Source organism: Rhineura floridana, chromosome 4 (assembly GCF_030035675.1).
Source record: "Rhineura floridana isolate rRhiFlo1 chromosome 4, rRhiFlo1.hap2, whole genome shotgun sequence".
In the NCBI taxonomy this organism is placed as follows: domain Eukaryota; kingdom Metazoa; phylum Chordata; class Lepidosauria; order Squamata; family Rhineuridae; genus Rhineura; species Rhineura floridana.
In genome coordinates, this window is record NC_084483.1 from 110440044 (window position 1) to 110456285 (window position 16242).

Genomic DNA, 16242 nt, shown 5'->3' on the forward strand with positions numbered 1-16242 from the left:
CAGATATGGCATGGGTAGTTGAGGATTGGTGTTAAACATATGTTTTTTAACCAGCACAAAATGCTGTTGAAGGTCCATATCTTTGACTCGCTGGAAAATTTGTTCTTTGGCTTTTACACCAACACATGTTTATTTAACAGTATGTACCATCTTAACTGTTTTGTATCTTAACAGGGTCACTGAATACATAACATGTTATTTTTGGGGGGGGGATGCAAGATGTTTCTCCCATCACACCACTACCCTGTAGGTTTAGCAGTTCAAGCAGTGGCCAGTTGTTACTGGAACGATAAGAGGAAAGCATCAGCAAACCAGTACCAATGGTGGAGCTGGGGCCAGTTTTCACCACCCAAGGGGCCCAAGGGCTAATGCTGTGAACCTACAATTCAATTCTTCACTGCTTTGCTTTTGCAGTCGTTCCTGGCATCAGACTGTGAGATCCTTGCTAATCACAGGGCTCAGTTCAATATAGAAAATGCCACGTGTATTCATTTTGTCTATAAATTCATCCATAATCTTTTACTGAGACATTTATATTGAAATAAAATATTTCATTGAAAACAAAGGATAAGCTGGTTTGCATGGTATTAAATGCAAATCTCCTATGAACACCCTATAAATAACACCCTTTTTCTGTCTGTCCAGAGCAGCACTTTTATACTGCTGCTCATAAAGCCAGTTCTTTTATTCTAGCCAGGGGCTAAATTAGAAAGTGCACATCCTCCTAACCACAAACTTCCGTGCAAATAGCAATTTAGACACCACCAGCTGGGATTCATGCCCTAGCTAACCGGGCTTGATGGGCAAAAACAGCAGGATGGATGATGCGGTATCCACATGTATAAAGGGAGGAGGAACAACAGCAGAGAGCAAAACACATGAGAGTCTCAGGCTGGTCCTCCAAAATGATGATTTATTTTTTTTACTACATACAAATTGCTCATCCTGTTTTGATACAAAGAATCTTCTTCAGGGACACTGTAAATTAAATATATATATAAGTATAAAATACAAATATTGAAGTGAATAGAAAATGCTAAAGCAAATCAATAAATAATATCTGACCTCAGGCAATGTTCCCCATGGAAGTCAAAATGCTAATAAACAATCCTGTATCATATGTGGAACAGGAAAAACATGTAAAATGGTGACTTCAACGTATGGGGAAGTACTTCTGAACGTTACTAGAGGAGAGAGGAGGAAGTATCAGTAGTCACAAGACCTGAGCTGGAGTAAGGAGTGTTTCCATCTCCTCCCCTCAGTTTTTTCTGCCACGATGACATCTATAAAGAGGAAAAGACAACACCACTGGCCCAGCAGACAAACCCACTCCCTGTAACTATCATCAGCTGCCAGGATTTCCAAGAGTGGACAGTTAACATGTAATTTTGTCCGCTACTGAGACTATGTAAGCAGGGACAAGAGGCAGGCTGAGACTGTGGAATTCCTTCTTAGGTGAGATCCACTGAGCTCCCCTTTGGCCATTTGACATTTAATGAATGTGTACTTTTTTCCTGTTGGTTTTTAATGCACGATCTGCCATTTTAAAACTTTTGATGTTTATCTGCAGAGGCTACTTTTGTACAACTGCCTAATGGTATCTTAACTGCTGCCACTTGATTGCAAATATCAATTTATTGTGTTTAACACTGTTTTTATCTCTCATCCTATTGTATTTTTTATCTTAAGTCACTCTGATTTTTAGAAAAGTGGGACATGAATATTAAACTAAACTTTAAAACCATTAGTTTTTGGATACTGCTTTGAGGCTTTGCCCTTTACCACATGTTTTTATCCACATCTGTGGATTAGAGCAACTAACCCAACCGTGGCTTTGGAGATGAACAGAAGACTTTCTCTTAAATCCAACCAGCCAGAGCAGAGGCAGCAGCTAAAACATCTGCTGTGGCTAAACGAGCTGTGGCCCAGTCGTAGAGCACATGCTTGGCATGCAAAACATACCAGGTCCAATCCCTGGCATCTCCAGGTAGGGCTAGGAGGGACCCCTAGCTGAAACCCTGGAGAAACACTGCCAGTCAGTGTAGACAGTACTGAGGTAGATGGACCAATGTTTGGACAGTGTAAGGCAGCTTTATATGTTCTATGTAAAATTCCACATGTTCCCTGCTTCAAGCTTGGTGACTCAAACAGCACACCTTTTCCAGGAAAAGTACCACCTCTTGGTCTCCTTGATGCAGAATCTCCTCCTCCTCTGGAACTGTACTACCTCTTCTCTGGGTGTTGGGATCCCAAGAGCAGATCCCAGCCCTATGTTTGTTGTTCAAGTTGCTGGGCAAGTTGTTCAACCCACTTATCCCATCACAGTTGCAAACAGAAAGAAGAAAGTAATGGCCATTACAACACATAATATCCTAAAGACCTAAGGATCCATTTGGGTTCCATCCAATGAAGGCTTTGCCTTAGTGGAAAGTGCTTCCACACACAAAGGTTGAGGCACTCAACCTTCTACTCACTTAAGCCCCACCTCTCCCAAAAAAGCTGCTCCTGAGGGTTAGGGGAACCCTCCAGAATACTATGGGATATGACATATAATGCTGCAGTAGGTAAGGGAGTAAATTGGCAAAAGCTGAGCACCCCAAATTGCATGAGCAGAAGCACTTTCTGGCAAGACACCTCTAGATACAACCCAACAACAAACGCTCAAGGACCTTGAGACATATAAGAAAGCTTCAGTGTACAACACAGCTTGACAGGTTTGAGAGAGTTATGGGTTAATCTCCCATCTCTGCCACAGTTTTACTGTGTGACCTTAGGCAAGTCACCGTATCTCAAGCTCACTTCTCCACCTTGCTGAACAGAAATAATAATGAGCTACCTACCGGGGTTGTTGACAGGTAAATACAATGAAGGCTGAACACAATAAAGACTGTTAAGTACTTTGCAAATTTAAAGCACTATAAGGAATTGCCACTGTAAAACTTCCAACTTTCCTTTCAATGGATGATTGAGAAGCTACGAATATACAATGGACAGACAAAACTGAAAGTAATAGAGGCCTTTGGAGTTGTCAACAGGAAAGGGTGTGAAGCATCAGGTGCCTTGTATGTTCTTCACAATCACACAGAATGCCAAAAAGTATCTCCAAGGAAAGGCTCTGTAGGCTCTCTGTGTGGGCCTGAGCACTGAGTGACAGAAGCACTGGGTCTCCACAGTTCGAACAAATGCTAACCTGCCCTGTGAAGCTGGCAATCAGCCAGGGATAGAGAGTGCCAGCCAGGGAGAGAGATGCCCTGGAAAAAGACAAATTGGTCACCATGGAAAGCAAGCAATTTCCTCCGAGCTAGTATTCTCCCCCACCCCAACCCCAGATATTTGTGTTATTATCTGAAAATAAAATGTAGACTTTCTATCTTTGCAAATCACTTCACATCCTTCATATGCTATGTATCAAGGAGGTCAGATCAAACGTTTGCAGAATGTCTTTGAGCAGTGCATGCCCATTCCTCTTAAAAGCAATCTTACATGCAGAATTCAGCCTGAAGGAACCTAGGTCAAATTGAAACAAACTTAGTCCCAAACCCATCAAACGATGCACTTGTATAATCCCATTCATTGCACTAGGGTTTTCTTAACAGATGGGAAGTGAACCCTGTCACCTGCATTTCTACAGAAGGGCCAGTGGGCATGTAAGATACAGCCTGCCTGCCACACCTGGCCTTTTAAACTCACCAGATGGAGGAAGCGATGGCCCTCTTTTTGCAAATATGGCTGCTAAAATGGAATGGGAGGAGTGGGGGTGAGGAGATGTTTGTCTAAAATCTGTTAAGACTGAGTGTTTTACAAAAGAATTGCTTCCCACAACAAAGACAGGGGATGTGCTCCTGCACATCATGCCTGAATGTAGGAAACAGTGTAAAAGAAATACATAAATAAAAACCTGGAAGCAGCTTTCACATCTCTGTTTGCATAAGGATGCATTATTATCATTTATTACTTTTCTATCCTGACCTTCCCCGCAAAGGAGCCAAGCATGCATGTGTAAGGATTAGCTACCAAGCCATGTTCAAGGTTTTCTTACTTACATTTTAAGCCCTGAAAGATTGCCTCTCCTTATACAGACCTGTTCAGCTACTTAGGTCTTCAGGGAAACCCTATTAATGGCAAAGTGCCATACATATTTTTGCAGGGCAGTGTCCCAGAAACAAGCGTTTACCATGATTGCCCCTGTAGTCTGAAACATCCTTCCCTCTGCAAGTCGCCAGGTGCCATCAGCCATCTGTTTTAAGCTACTCCTGAAACAACTTCTTCTTCTTCTTCTTCTTCATCATCATCATCATCATCATCATCATCGCTGTTTCTTTCCCCTAGGGTCAGATTTTTTTTTTATCTCTGTATCTTTGTACTTCTGCTGTTGTATTTTACTGTTTAAGTTTTTATGATGTGTTTAACAAATTTATACTTTGTTATTATGTTATGTCTATTATACAGTTATTGTCGATCGTACAGTTTATTGTTAAAAATGTTAAACAGACCAAACTTTTTCTAAACAAATAATAAAAAAGGTTAAGCAGACTAGAAATTTTCTAAATAAATAATTTAAAAAACAAACTTTTTAACATGACTTTAAATATCAGGTTGACAGGCTGAAGTATATCTCAGAGGTGGCCCAAAGAAAAAAGAAGACAAACAAGAAGAAAACGCAAATAATTCCACAAAGTGGCATTGATACATTTGTCCACACTATCACATCTCAAATGAAATTGTCACTGAACCTCGCCACTTGCTGCCTTTTGGCAATTATTCACCTGCCTTTTTTATCTTTCTCTTTACCTGTAGTCCTGAAATGAAAACTAAAGATGTGTGGATAACGGCCTTGCATTATATTATTAATATTAATATTATTATTATTATGAGTCACTTGACAGCAGAAGGTCCTCAAGCAACTTGCACAATGTTAAAACAAAAACAAATAAAACACACTATAAAACATAACAGTAAACAACAACAACAACAAAACATATGAGACAGTCCAGCAGAGAAAGATAGGACAGATATGCAATATTCTAAGAAAAATGGTTTGCCTCTATAAAATAGAGGAACTCTATTATTCACACTTCATTTTTACTTTCATTCACCAAAAGAGGTGACACTAAGGCAGATACTACCATAGTTCCACATTCTTCAATAGCAGTACCTTTATTCCATTCTATCACCCGTTACCAAATGTCAACGCTGGTCCCTAGCTGTTTCACTGCTAAGGGAGCCTACAGTTTCTGAGCTTATTCCCTGTTGCAACTAAGGAGTCAAAAACAGCTTTTAACTCTAAGCCGCTCTCTCCTGTGGAAATCATAGACCTCTTCTGCATAATGGCCACAATCCAACAATATGTTCCTGCCATGTCCTCATATGTGCATTTTTGCTTTTCAGGTCAGAGGCACACCAGCTGGTTTTTACATTCCTTTGAGTTTAAAAAAGCAACTTGTAGTTTAGCCGAAAGCTGGTGGGGAAAAGCTTTGAAAGATGAACAGGTTAACACATTCTATTACTTGTCTATGAGTACCCCCCAGCTGATTGAAGGCAGAGTTTTAAGACTGAAGTGTAAAGCATTAATATAAGGTATAAACAGTGAAACAATGTGTTAATATACATTCTGTGGGTGTGTGCATACACACACAAGCACACACTCAAATATGATTGCAAATAAAATCATGAATGTTAGTAAAAATGTGCTTCCCATATTTCCTTCCACAATGAATACCAAAGCGTCTAGCGGTAGAAATTTAGACACACACATCAATAGAAGTAATAACACAATCAAGCAGAAACAGAGGAGGAAAATAATATTATGAAAACTTATATCTTTTTGTTTTAGACAGCAACAATATATGGCATTCTCTATGGAAAATATGAAGTTAAAATCCCATCAATAGCTAAAATCTAAAGCACAACGCAACCAGTTCTGCATGCTTAAAGGAACTTTGGGCTTATATGTCTCATGCTGCTTTTTTAACTAGAACGACTTTTAAAAGCAGTTTCTCATATGTGACAAACATTTGCTGTTCTGGGGGAAGCGGTAAAAAAAACCCATACACATAGGATAACTTGGTAGTTGTTTGGATTCTGGACAACAAGGCTAGGCTATATTTTACAAAGGATTCCAATGGTCCAAGTGCCAAAACATTAGTTAGCTATGGATTATAGGGCATTATGGTGTATCTTGAACAATTATCCCTATTAGTGTATGCTCATTTTAATCACCAATTTAAACTTGTCATGTGTGGGTCTTTGTCCATATATGTCACCCCAAAGGAGCGAATGACTTCAGACTTTTGGTTTGCATCCAGGTTGGAATTGCCAAAACTTGAACTTCTGAATCTTGAAAGTCTCAGTGCTTGAAGCACATTTTGGCTGAATGCTCGCCAAATATCTTCTGCACTCTGCAAAAATGGCAGAAAAACCTTTGCAGAAAGAAAAGAATTCAAAAAATAAGGGGCAGGAATTGGCATAGCATTACCCACAGTTTCTGGTTCAGACAAAATCACAAACTGCAGTTAACTAAAATTGAAAGCTTCCAAACTCCTCCTCTTGGCTGCGCAGGAAGAAGAGCATGTGAATCCAGGAGGAGGCTAGAACTTTAGTTCATGTAGAACAAAAGTAAGTATAGGATTACTTCAAACACAGAGACCTTCTATACAAACAAGAAACCAGTAAAAAATGTACAAGTCCTATTACAAACATTTTGTAAAATGTTGAGCATGGATGGATTCTTTTTATTTTCCTTTTCATATCCTTTTCATCTTGGGGTTTTTTTTATCTTCAACACACAAACAGCATTGTGGAGAAACATGTTTAAAAAGTGACATGCTCACAAAGGGAGTAACATTTTCATACTGAACAAAATCAGCTAGTTCTTGGCCCATGGGATGACTCAACAACATATCTGGATTCTTAATATTCAGACCTCATATGTTCAACAACCTAACAAGGATAGGTTATTAATTTAGGGGTTCCAGCTGGGAATGTGCCATGACAAAGAGACGTGCCAATCTGATGAAAAGGAATGGAAGCCAAAAAAACCATATAATGGAAGCAAAAAAGAAAAGAAAACTCCCAAACCTCCCACTTACCCACACAATTTTAGAGAGAAAGGTAAATTTAATGATAGGTCAAAATAAATTGAATTAGAGCATCGCAGGAAGAACAGTAGATGAGTGACTGACATTGTGACCCTTTGCATGCTGCTCCTGAGTGCTTAATGGTGTAACCTCATCCCCCCCTTGAGAAGCCCTTGACTAGGCAATTGACTTCCCTCCTTGATTTGAAAGAGGCCAAATTCGTTTCTGTGAAAAGAATGCTCAATTATTAACAACTTCATAAGAAAATAACTACGTACAACTCCTACACCAGAACAGAATTATCATTGGCTGTGTTGTACAGATATGACTTAATCAGGAGTCTACTGCAAGACCTATAGACTATTGTTCTTTGAAATAATCACAAATGTTGTGGCATAAGTTGGCACATGACACAGAGATGAGTATCAAGGGAGCATGGTAGAAACCATATGAGGTGTGGATGATGGAAGCCAAAATTTGGACTGGAGGCAACTTATTTCAGTTCAACTTTAATCCAATGACACTATATGGAATACAGTGCTATATGTTATGGTGGACACCCATGCAGACTCAGTATCAGATGGCCAGATGGTAGACAAATGACGAACAGCATAAAATAAAGGATCTATCACATTGCTACCCTCAAGATGTTGCTGAAGCTATGTCAGTGCATGTTGATCTGTGCACGTTACACCTTCATTTCTCAGGAAAAAAATTCATAAACTAAATAACTTACAGCAGGAAGGGCTGCTTAGCATATACATATTTTAGCTTTAAGTACAGTACATTTCTATCTTAAATGGCAATATATTTCTATATTAAGAAACTAGCATCCAAACCCTGAGATTTGCTTATATAGCAATTTAGTATGAGACTTCCCAACTACTGTACTTGTGAAGAATCAAAAAGTTCAAAGTTAAATGCTACTATTTAGGATTGGTGTGTTAGATTTCTAATTACACTTTATTAACAGAGAACTCTAGAAAGATAATAAATATAGATTAGCAAATAAATATTCATTTGATGGGGCAAGCCCTAACCCACCCAACCCTTCCCAACAAGAAGCAAGTAGTTGACTCTGCAAAGATCATGGTATCTGTTTTATAAGCCAGTTGTTCAACCTTTTTTGAACCCTATAGGAGGAAAAATATACACAGTTTTCTATAATATATAGCATAGGTGTGCATCTGGCCCATGCACCTTCCGAATTACAAGGCAAAGGTTCTCATGCTTCCAAATTGGACTGTACAGTTAAGAAGGCATCTCAAGGAGGATTAGGGACTCCCTAAGCTCTCAAGTCCCATGTTGCCTCAGCTGTCCAAAAAACCCATGACCAGTTTTTCTTCTTCTGAATAATAAAGCCAAGCCAACTGGGGACACGTTCACTTTTTGAGAACGGAGGGGAGGAGGGGTGGATATTTCCTTTTTAACTGTGGTCTAGGTTTTAATCACAGTGAATTATTTTCTCAGGGCGCTCGATCACAGGAATTAAAAAATGTGTTTTTTCAGATGGAGCTGTGCATTTTCCTATGCAAGACAATGGAAAGATCCCCACTATCTCCATCAGGGCAGAAGCCCCACCAACTCCACCAATGATACTTGGGGTACCAGGAACTTGCTGGAAGGATAACATTTTCCCCATCCTAGTCTTTCCTGGGGATTTATGCTATTTTTACAAAACAAAACTCACCTATAAAAGTCAATAAATAAGTCTCTCCTAGACAGAAGGGGCTATACCCCCAGAAATCCATAATGGGAAGAGGAAATCCTACCCCCACCACCAAAGAATAACAGAGTCCTTGCTTAGGGGGAGTGACATTGTCCCCACTCCAATCTTTCCTGGAATTATGCTTTTTTCCACCACTACCCCACCATCCTATAAACCCATCCCAAAACAGTTATGTTTGCCCTTGTGGGAAAACCACTGGAAATTTTATTCTAAAACTATTTTATTCTAACATTTGGAAGACTTCATCCACTGAGAAGGAATCATCATGCCTACAATTTGCATCCAATTCTGGCAGAAAATGAAGAAAAACTTATAGACCTTTCGTTGTTGTTTTTTAAATCACACTTTGAAAGGTGCCGTGCATGAAACCCCTGGATGAATCTGCCTACAATTTGGAAGACTTAATCCATTCTGCAGGGGCTGCTGTGCCTGCAAATTTCATCTACTTCTTTGAAAAAAGTTATTGCTTTTTCAGATTCCCCATTACAGTGATGGGAAAAACAGGTTTTTAACAGATCTTTTCTTTTTAAACAGATCTAATTCATTTTTAACTGATGTCATTTTTAACAGACCTAATTTGATCCCAGATAACAAGTTGAATTCAAAAGGTACAGAGCAGCTCTGAAACACATCTGGCTGCACAGATACAAATCAAATATTGTGGCTGGTGCACACCCCACCCCTATAACATACCCATTCTTCCTCAGTTCTTTAACCTTTAGGAGAAATTCCTGAAGATGCTGAATGTAGGACCATCTAAAATAGCCTATGGGTAATTTCCAAATATGTCATACTCAGAATAGACCATTGAAATCAATGAATCTAAGTGATTTTAATGGATCTGTTCTGAGTAAGATTTAATTGGATGTCACACCATATGTTTCCAGCACAAATACAAACTACACGTTGTTGGCTCCTTTAACTAGAAATTTTGACAGGCAAAGCAAAAGGTTTTGCTACATTGTCAATATAAAAACATTATAGTATCTTTAAACTATCTAAGATATATGTGTGTGTATATATATATATATATATATACACACACACACATACTGCCCTTTCTCCCAGTAGGAGCTTTTGAATCTAAAGTTCTACTACTTCTAACAGACTTCTATATAATTATCATAAGAAAATATAGACCATCTCGCATATAATCTTGTTCCTGAAAGCCAAGGAAGATGGTTACATCTGTTTGTTTGGGGAGGCTCACTCAAAGTGTTTGTCTGTCTTTGGTCTATCAATCACAACAACTGTAGTCCCTTCCTGCAAAACATGATCTTATTTATTTACATAAGCACACGTGTTTTTGGCAGAGCTTGGAAAAGTTACTTTTTTGAACTACAACTCCCATCAGCCCAATCCAGTGGCCATGCTGGCTGGGGCTAATGGGAGTTGTAGTTCAAAAAAGTATCTTTTCCAAGCTCTGGTTTTTGGCAAGCTATATCCACATCCAACTGCCACCTGGTTTGCATGGGGCGGACCCTTCTCTCTGCCCCACAAGCATCTAATTTGCATTTGGCAGGAATTTAGAAAGGCCTTTTTGGTGATTGTGCCCAAACTTTGGAACTCCACACTAAGAGAAGCATGTCTGGACCTTTCACTGGCTTTGGATTTTTGTCAGCGGCACTATGTCTCTGAATACCAATTGCTGGGAATCAGCTGTTATACCCTGTCCTGCTTGTGGGCTTTCCAGAGGCATCTGCTTAGCCACTGTGAGAACAGGATGCCAGACCAGATGGATGTTTGCTCTCATCCAGCCTGCCCTTCATATGCCTTCCACCAGCAGTCAAACTCTTTTTAGTTGAACAGATATTTAGCTAATTGAACTTTTCTGTGGCTCCTGTGTTTTAATCTGTATTTTTTATTTCATTACATTTTAACTGTCTGCCTTTTAAAACAAACCTTTAAACCTCCTCTTACCTGATTTTTATAAGATGTTACTGTGTTATTGCTTAGTATGTTATATGGATTATTTATTTTCTATTGTGAGTTTTATAGTTAGCTGCTTTGGGCATTTTGTTCTGGCAAAATATACACACGGAATCAGGTTGCCAGCCTTTGGGAACCGCAGAAACTCTTATGGAGACCACACACACACCACAACCAAATACACAGCACAACCTATACTACTGGCCATGATAGCATGCTTCTTTAAAGCCTGATTTTACTGGAAGAAGATCTTTTGAGTGCCATGGGAAGCTTCTGTGGGCACAGCTGCACCTGTGGGCACCATGTTGGAAATCACTGCTTTATATTAAACAGCAGGAGTTTTGGAAGAAAACAAAAAACATGGAAATATACAACTGATGGGTGTGATACGACCATAATTAACAATGGCACAGGCTGTGTAGCCTACACAAAATTAATCTGTCACACAGAGATTGCTTCAAATCAGATCTTCTGTTCAGATCCTCGAAAGGTTTTAACAGAACATACTGCCACAAAATACTAACATTTCTGGAATAAAAGTAAATTATACAGAGAGTTCTGCAAGAACTACTAAATATTATACAAACACCTAGTCCAAGTTAACACAACATTTTACAGAAGGCACTGAATGAATGAAATTGACAAGAAATAGTTTGGAAGGATTTCACACCTTGCCCACAATAACATTCAGTGTTTTCCAAATTGAAGACTGCAAAGCTAATCTGATGTCCATATTCCCTACTAAGCCCAGCTATACTTATACATAGTCTCCTGTTACTTTTGCCTGTCTTCAGACCTTCCTCTTCTTCCTCTGTTGTCTCCCTATCTGTCAAAATGTCAAGCACAAGCTCCATTGGGCAGCAATCTGGAATACTGTGCTTTTACATTTGATTTCCCCACTTTCCTGGGCTAGGCCAGCCATACCATTAGGCTGAGTGAGGTGGCTACCTTAAGTTACAGATTTGGGATGTAATTAAAGGCAGCAAAAAGAAATGGGGCTTCATCCCCATTCGCTAGCTCCCTCACACACACCAGTTGATATGCCTAAAGAATCAACCTGAAAAGAGAATTGTTCTGCCTCTGTGTGATTCTAGCTCGAGAAGCTGAGAACTTGCTCAACAGTACCATGGCGCGAGCAATTTATTTACAAAAGAAATAACTGCAAAATTTGATACAAACAGACAAGCATTAAGCTGCCAAAATGTAGCTTGGCTAAAAGGCTTATTACCATTAAAATGCATTATGTAACTTAGTATTATGTCATCTATGAGCTACCGCTAGTCTAATAGCCCTTACTGATCTCTTCACATGCTATTCTGATCCTTACACATCATGTTACTTTGATGCATCTCCGAATGTAAAGAAATTGTATGTGAGCAACAGTGTGAAGATGGCAGGGAGAAAGAACAAAATTACCATAATTATAGAGCTCAACAGCTGGGAATAAGGCTATAAGCTACACATTTGCCATGAAATTGTGATTCCAGTGAAATTAGTGTTGTATCCAACATCCATTTCAATGGAAACATGATTTTCACACACACAAACCTACAATCCTTATTAAACAAAAATTCCTTATTTGTGGCTTGGATGACAGATCTGCATTTGGACACACATATTGCTGCTACATGATTAACAAAGGTTCAAAGGGCTTTAATGAAATGTACATTATTTTACTAGCAATTTGTATATCAGTTTAACTATGCAAAGTGTTTCACAGTTTCAAGCTTGTACTCAACTGAAACCAACATGGTTTAGTAGCTGTGGGCTTAAAATTAACCATATGTACAACTGCTTCAATGAGCTGTGGGACTTGAGTGTTGCATCATAAATAAATATTGTTTATGAAGTAGGAACTCTTTCTTCATGCTTCTGCATTAATTCTAGTAAATTCTTAACTCAACAAGTTTACTGATTATGCTATTGTTGGTCCTAACAGGCTCCTTAATATATTAACACATATATATATACATGTCAGTGTTTTGTGAACTTGGTGCTGCTCATGCATACTAGGGTGGTTTTTTTGCAGCACCCACACAACATGGTCTTCATCAAAATGCCATTCCATATTTTCCCTATTTAATCCAGATTTATCATTTCCACTTTTAATTTTTTTTAATATTTCCTGTGTAAATGGTAAATCAGGATAAATGGGGGGAAAACTATGTGATGGCGTTTTGATAAGGATGATATCATGTAGAAATTGCAAAAAACTTGCATGCATAAGCAGCACTGAGTTTACAATAAACTGATATGCAAAAGTACACATATTCCATGCTGCTTTCTGTAAAGGAAAAATGTAAATGTCAAATTTCGTTCCTTTAGCAACATTTGTCATCCACAGTACCAAGAGTGGCTTCACATTTTATTTTATATATCTTTAATTAATTACATTTAAATTCCATGTTTCTTCCAGGAGGTTTCCCACTAGATACCAACCATCAGGGCAGACCCATGTAGCTTTAGCAAGTTTACTGCTTCATGGGCCTTCAGACTATGCCCTGGGACTTTGAGTAGCAATGATATTTTATTGTGGTTATATATTTCAGGGCAGGTGCCAGGGAGTCCTGATTAGCTACTTTTCCCCAGTGTGCCTTCTATTAGTCTTTAGGAACATGCATCTTTCCATCATAGTTTATGTATTTACTGCAGACAACACCAATAAATTTGGGCAAATGTGATGGCTATGTAGTCTATGATGCAGCTTTCTTGGCATCCTTCAAAGAGATTTTACACTGGAATCTCATGCTTCAGATTTTAATTGAATAGGCAACAACATCAAGCTTATAGTTCATGAAACAATTCTCACCCTATTATTTCAAATTTCCGTTATAGCAACATGTACTGGTGCTGCCGACACTATGGTAACATTCACAAATCTGCTAATACTTGTGCAGTTAGAATGCCTTGCCTTTCAGAAGTAATGTTATAGCTGCAGAAAACGTTAACCCCAAGTCCTTCCTTCTTGAAACGATTAGCTAATATTAAATCAGATGCATAAATTGAGCAGGTATTGAATATAGTTCTCTGCAGATAATATATCATCATGGCCATTGCCCACGAGATACTTTCAAGACCACACAGGACCACTGATTTTGTTGCTGTTTTACTAGCAGCCCTTGCTTCAAGGCACCTTATCTGGGAGCCAGTTCCAGAAAAGGAGAGCTCAGAAGCCATGCTGCACACAGAGTATAGCCAATAGAATGAGACCTATAACCAGTTCTGCACTCATACAAATCAGAAAGGTGCAACTGCTGTACTGCAGCCTATGGCTGTACTGGGCTATGGCTGAATTAAGCTGTAATCCTAGCCTAACCCCATTTACCGGGGAGTAAGCCTCAATGAATCCAACAGGACTTACTTCTGAGTAGACACAGTTAGGATTGCACTGTTAATGAAGCATTATTCCAGCAACAGATCCCATGCTGGAGAATTTCTAGCAAAACTGGGGTTGCCAGCCTCCTTTTATATCTTTAAAAGTTGTGCAGGGGGAAGGGAGAATTCCACCTTGTGGTTTTTCCCGTTACAGGGTTGCAAGAGCACCTGCACTTGGCTGACTTTCTTTTCTCCTAACGATACAGCATCAGTCTCAGGGATTGAACCTAGCAACCCTAAGCAAAACCCAGCCCCACTCTTGATTTAACCTTAACCTTTTTGTTGTGGTGGCTTTTTTCTACCCTCAGAGGCTATAAACTCACACTTTACGGTGTTTTTAAAAACACTGTGATTGTAAATAAAACTTCAAATAAGGGATAGCAATGTAGACGACTAGCGCTTACAGTAAGAGGACTCTTAGACTACAAGTCTCCCACTTGGAAGCACCTAACTGTATAGCAACACATATCAAATCTTTGCTCTTTCTTGTCTTTTTATATGCATCTTGCATTTCTGAACATAATCGTGCCCAATACATGGCTGCAATAATTGTTCATAAAATTAATTTCATTAAATCTATCAGAGTTAGGTTATTTAGAATAGAGTGTGTGTGGGTCTTATTATTATTCAAAGAATGGCAGCAACAGAAAGCTCTTTTGGAACAGCACTTTCATTCATTTCCCATTTAACTTCATTTGAACATTCTGCATAATTAATGTTGCACTACTTAATAATTGCTTATGAAACTACTACCTCCCTGCTCTTTCAGTTTAATTAGGTGATTGACCTCAGGAATGGTATAAATTATAATGACAATTTAATTACTTTTTTTAAGTGCTCACTTCAAAGATTTATAAACATGTACACTGAAAATTAAAAATATGGCAAAATTGAGTAAAAACTTATTTAATATATGTATTTTGGAAATATCAGTGCCAACTATCTTAATTAAGGCTGTCCACTAATGATATAAAGTTTTAAAAAAGAATCTGGCATTCTCCGCTAGAATCCTTCCAGTATTTTTTCATGTGGCATGTTCGCACAGGCAAGCTCACAGTGCTTGTCTGCATATCAAGTGATAGCTCATTCACCCATGCAAGCTATCACAGAGCTAATACTAGAGACAGACCTTTCAGGTCACCCAGTGCCAATCTCAGTCAAACGCAAACTCAAACACACTACTTTTCAATGGCTTGGGTCCAGAAATGACTTGCATGAGCAGAAGGTACTTCCACTTGTGCAGGACAGCCTTGCCAAATTTTCCAGATTTCCCCAACTCACTGCAGCCCCCTATTCCCCATCATACACCTTTGATCTCAAGAATGGCTTTGGGAGCCATGAGGTCTATAGTGGAGGTGGGAAGAGCCAGAGAAGCCCCACTGCATGAGCAGGCTTGTGCTCATCGAGTTCTAGATCCAACCCAATTAGTTTACATATTAGTGCCCTGCTCACATGTTCAATGTACACATGTATTCACACTGAACATGTGTGAATATTATGCCAACTGTCCCCACCCCTATCCTCCACAAAGTCAGCAGAAACTGTACACTTGCAGGTTCTTTCGTGCCATTGGGAAAAAAGGGGTTCCTGATCATGGGGAAAAGCCTTCACACATACATGCTTAATTCTATGATCATATAATTTTTATGACATCATTATGACTCACTTTGCATGCCATGGTAAGCCACAGTCTAAACAAACCATGGCGTTCTTCTCATAAAACAACAAGTGTTGGTACTCACATAATGTTAGCCAGTGTTCTGGTTTCATTCCTCCTGGTTTAAGAAAGGGAGAAATGGGGTGGGTGCAATTTGAGCAGCATGCAATAGCATTCTGCCCAATCATAAGTCATTCTTTGCTTAGAGTATGACTTACTGTAACATGTGAACCAGGCCATTATGTGGTCAGTGGCTTGGCTTGCTTTCTGAAATTTACTTGTAAGTTATTTCCTGCAGTTTGATTGTGGCAGTTGTAGGCTATAATGTGTTGACCAGGGTGTGTGTGATATCATAAGGAATAGGAATAAGAATAGGAAAATGTTTAAGGAGAAATGGTGTTTAACTTAAATGAGGAATGGTAATGTTCTAATTTTAATAGATTATGATAACATGTATATGTTATTATGTAGTTTTA

General features: G+C 38.9%; 1 protein-coding gene across 4 annotated transcripts in view; it reads right to left on the reverse strand.

Moving 5' to 3' along the window:
• The window catches only part of HIVEP2 (HIVEP zinc finger 2), a 185507-nt gene that overhangs the window by 65253 nt on the left and 104012 nt on the right, over positions 1 to 16242 (reverse strand). The window contains exon 2 of one of the 4 annotated variants that reach the window (XM_061624023.1): positions 4175 to 4325. The exons of the other annotated variants lie outside the window; for them this stretch is intronic. The gene's annotated coding sequence lies outside the window, so the exon portion shown is untranslated. The remainder of the gene's footprint in view (positions 1 to 4174; positions 4326 to 16242) is intronic. 4 annotated transcript variants of the gene reach the window in all.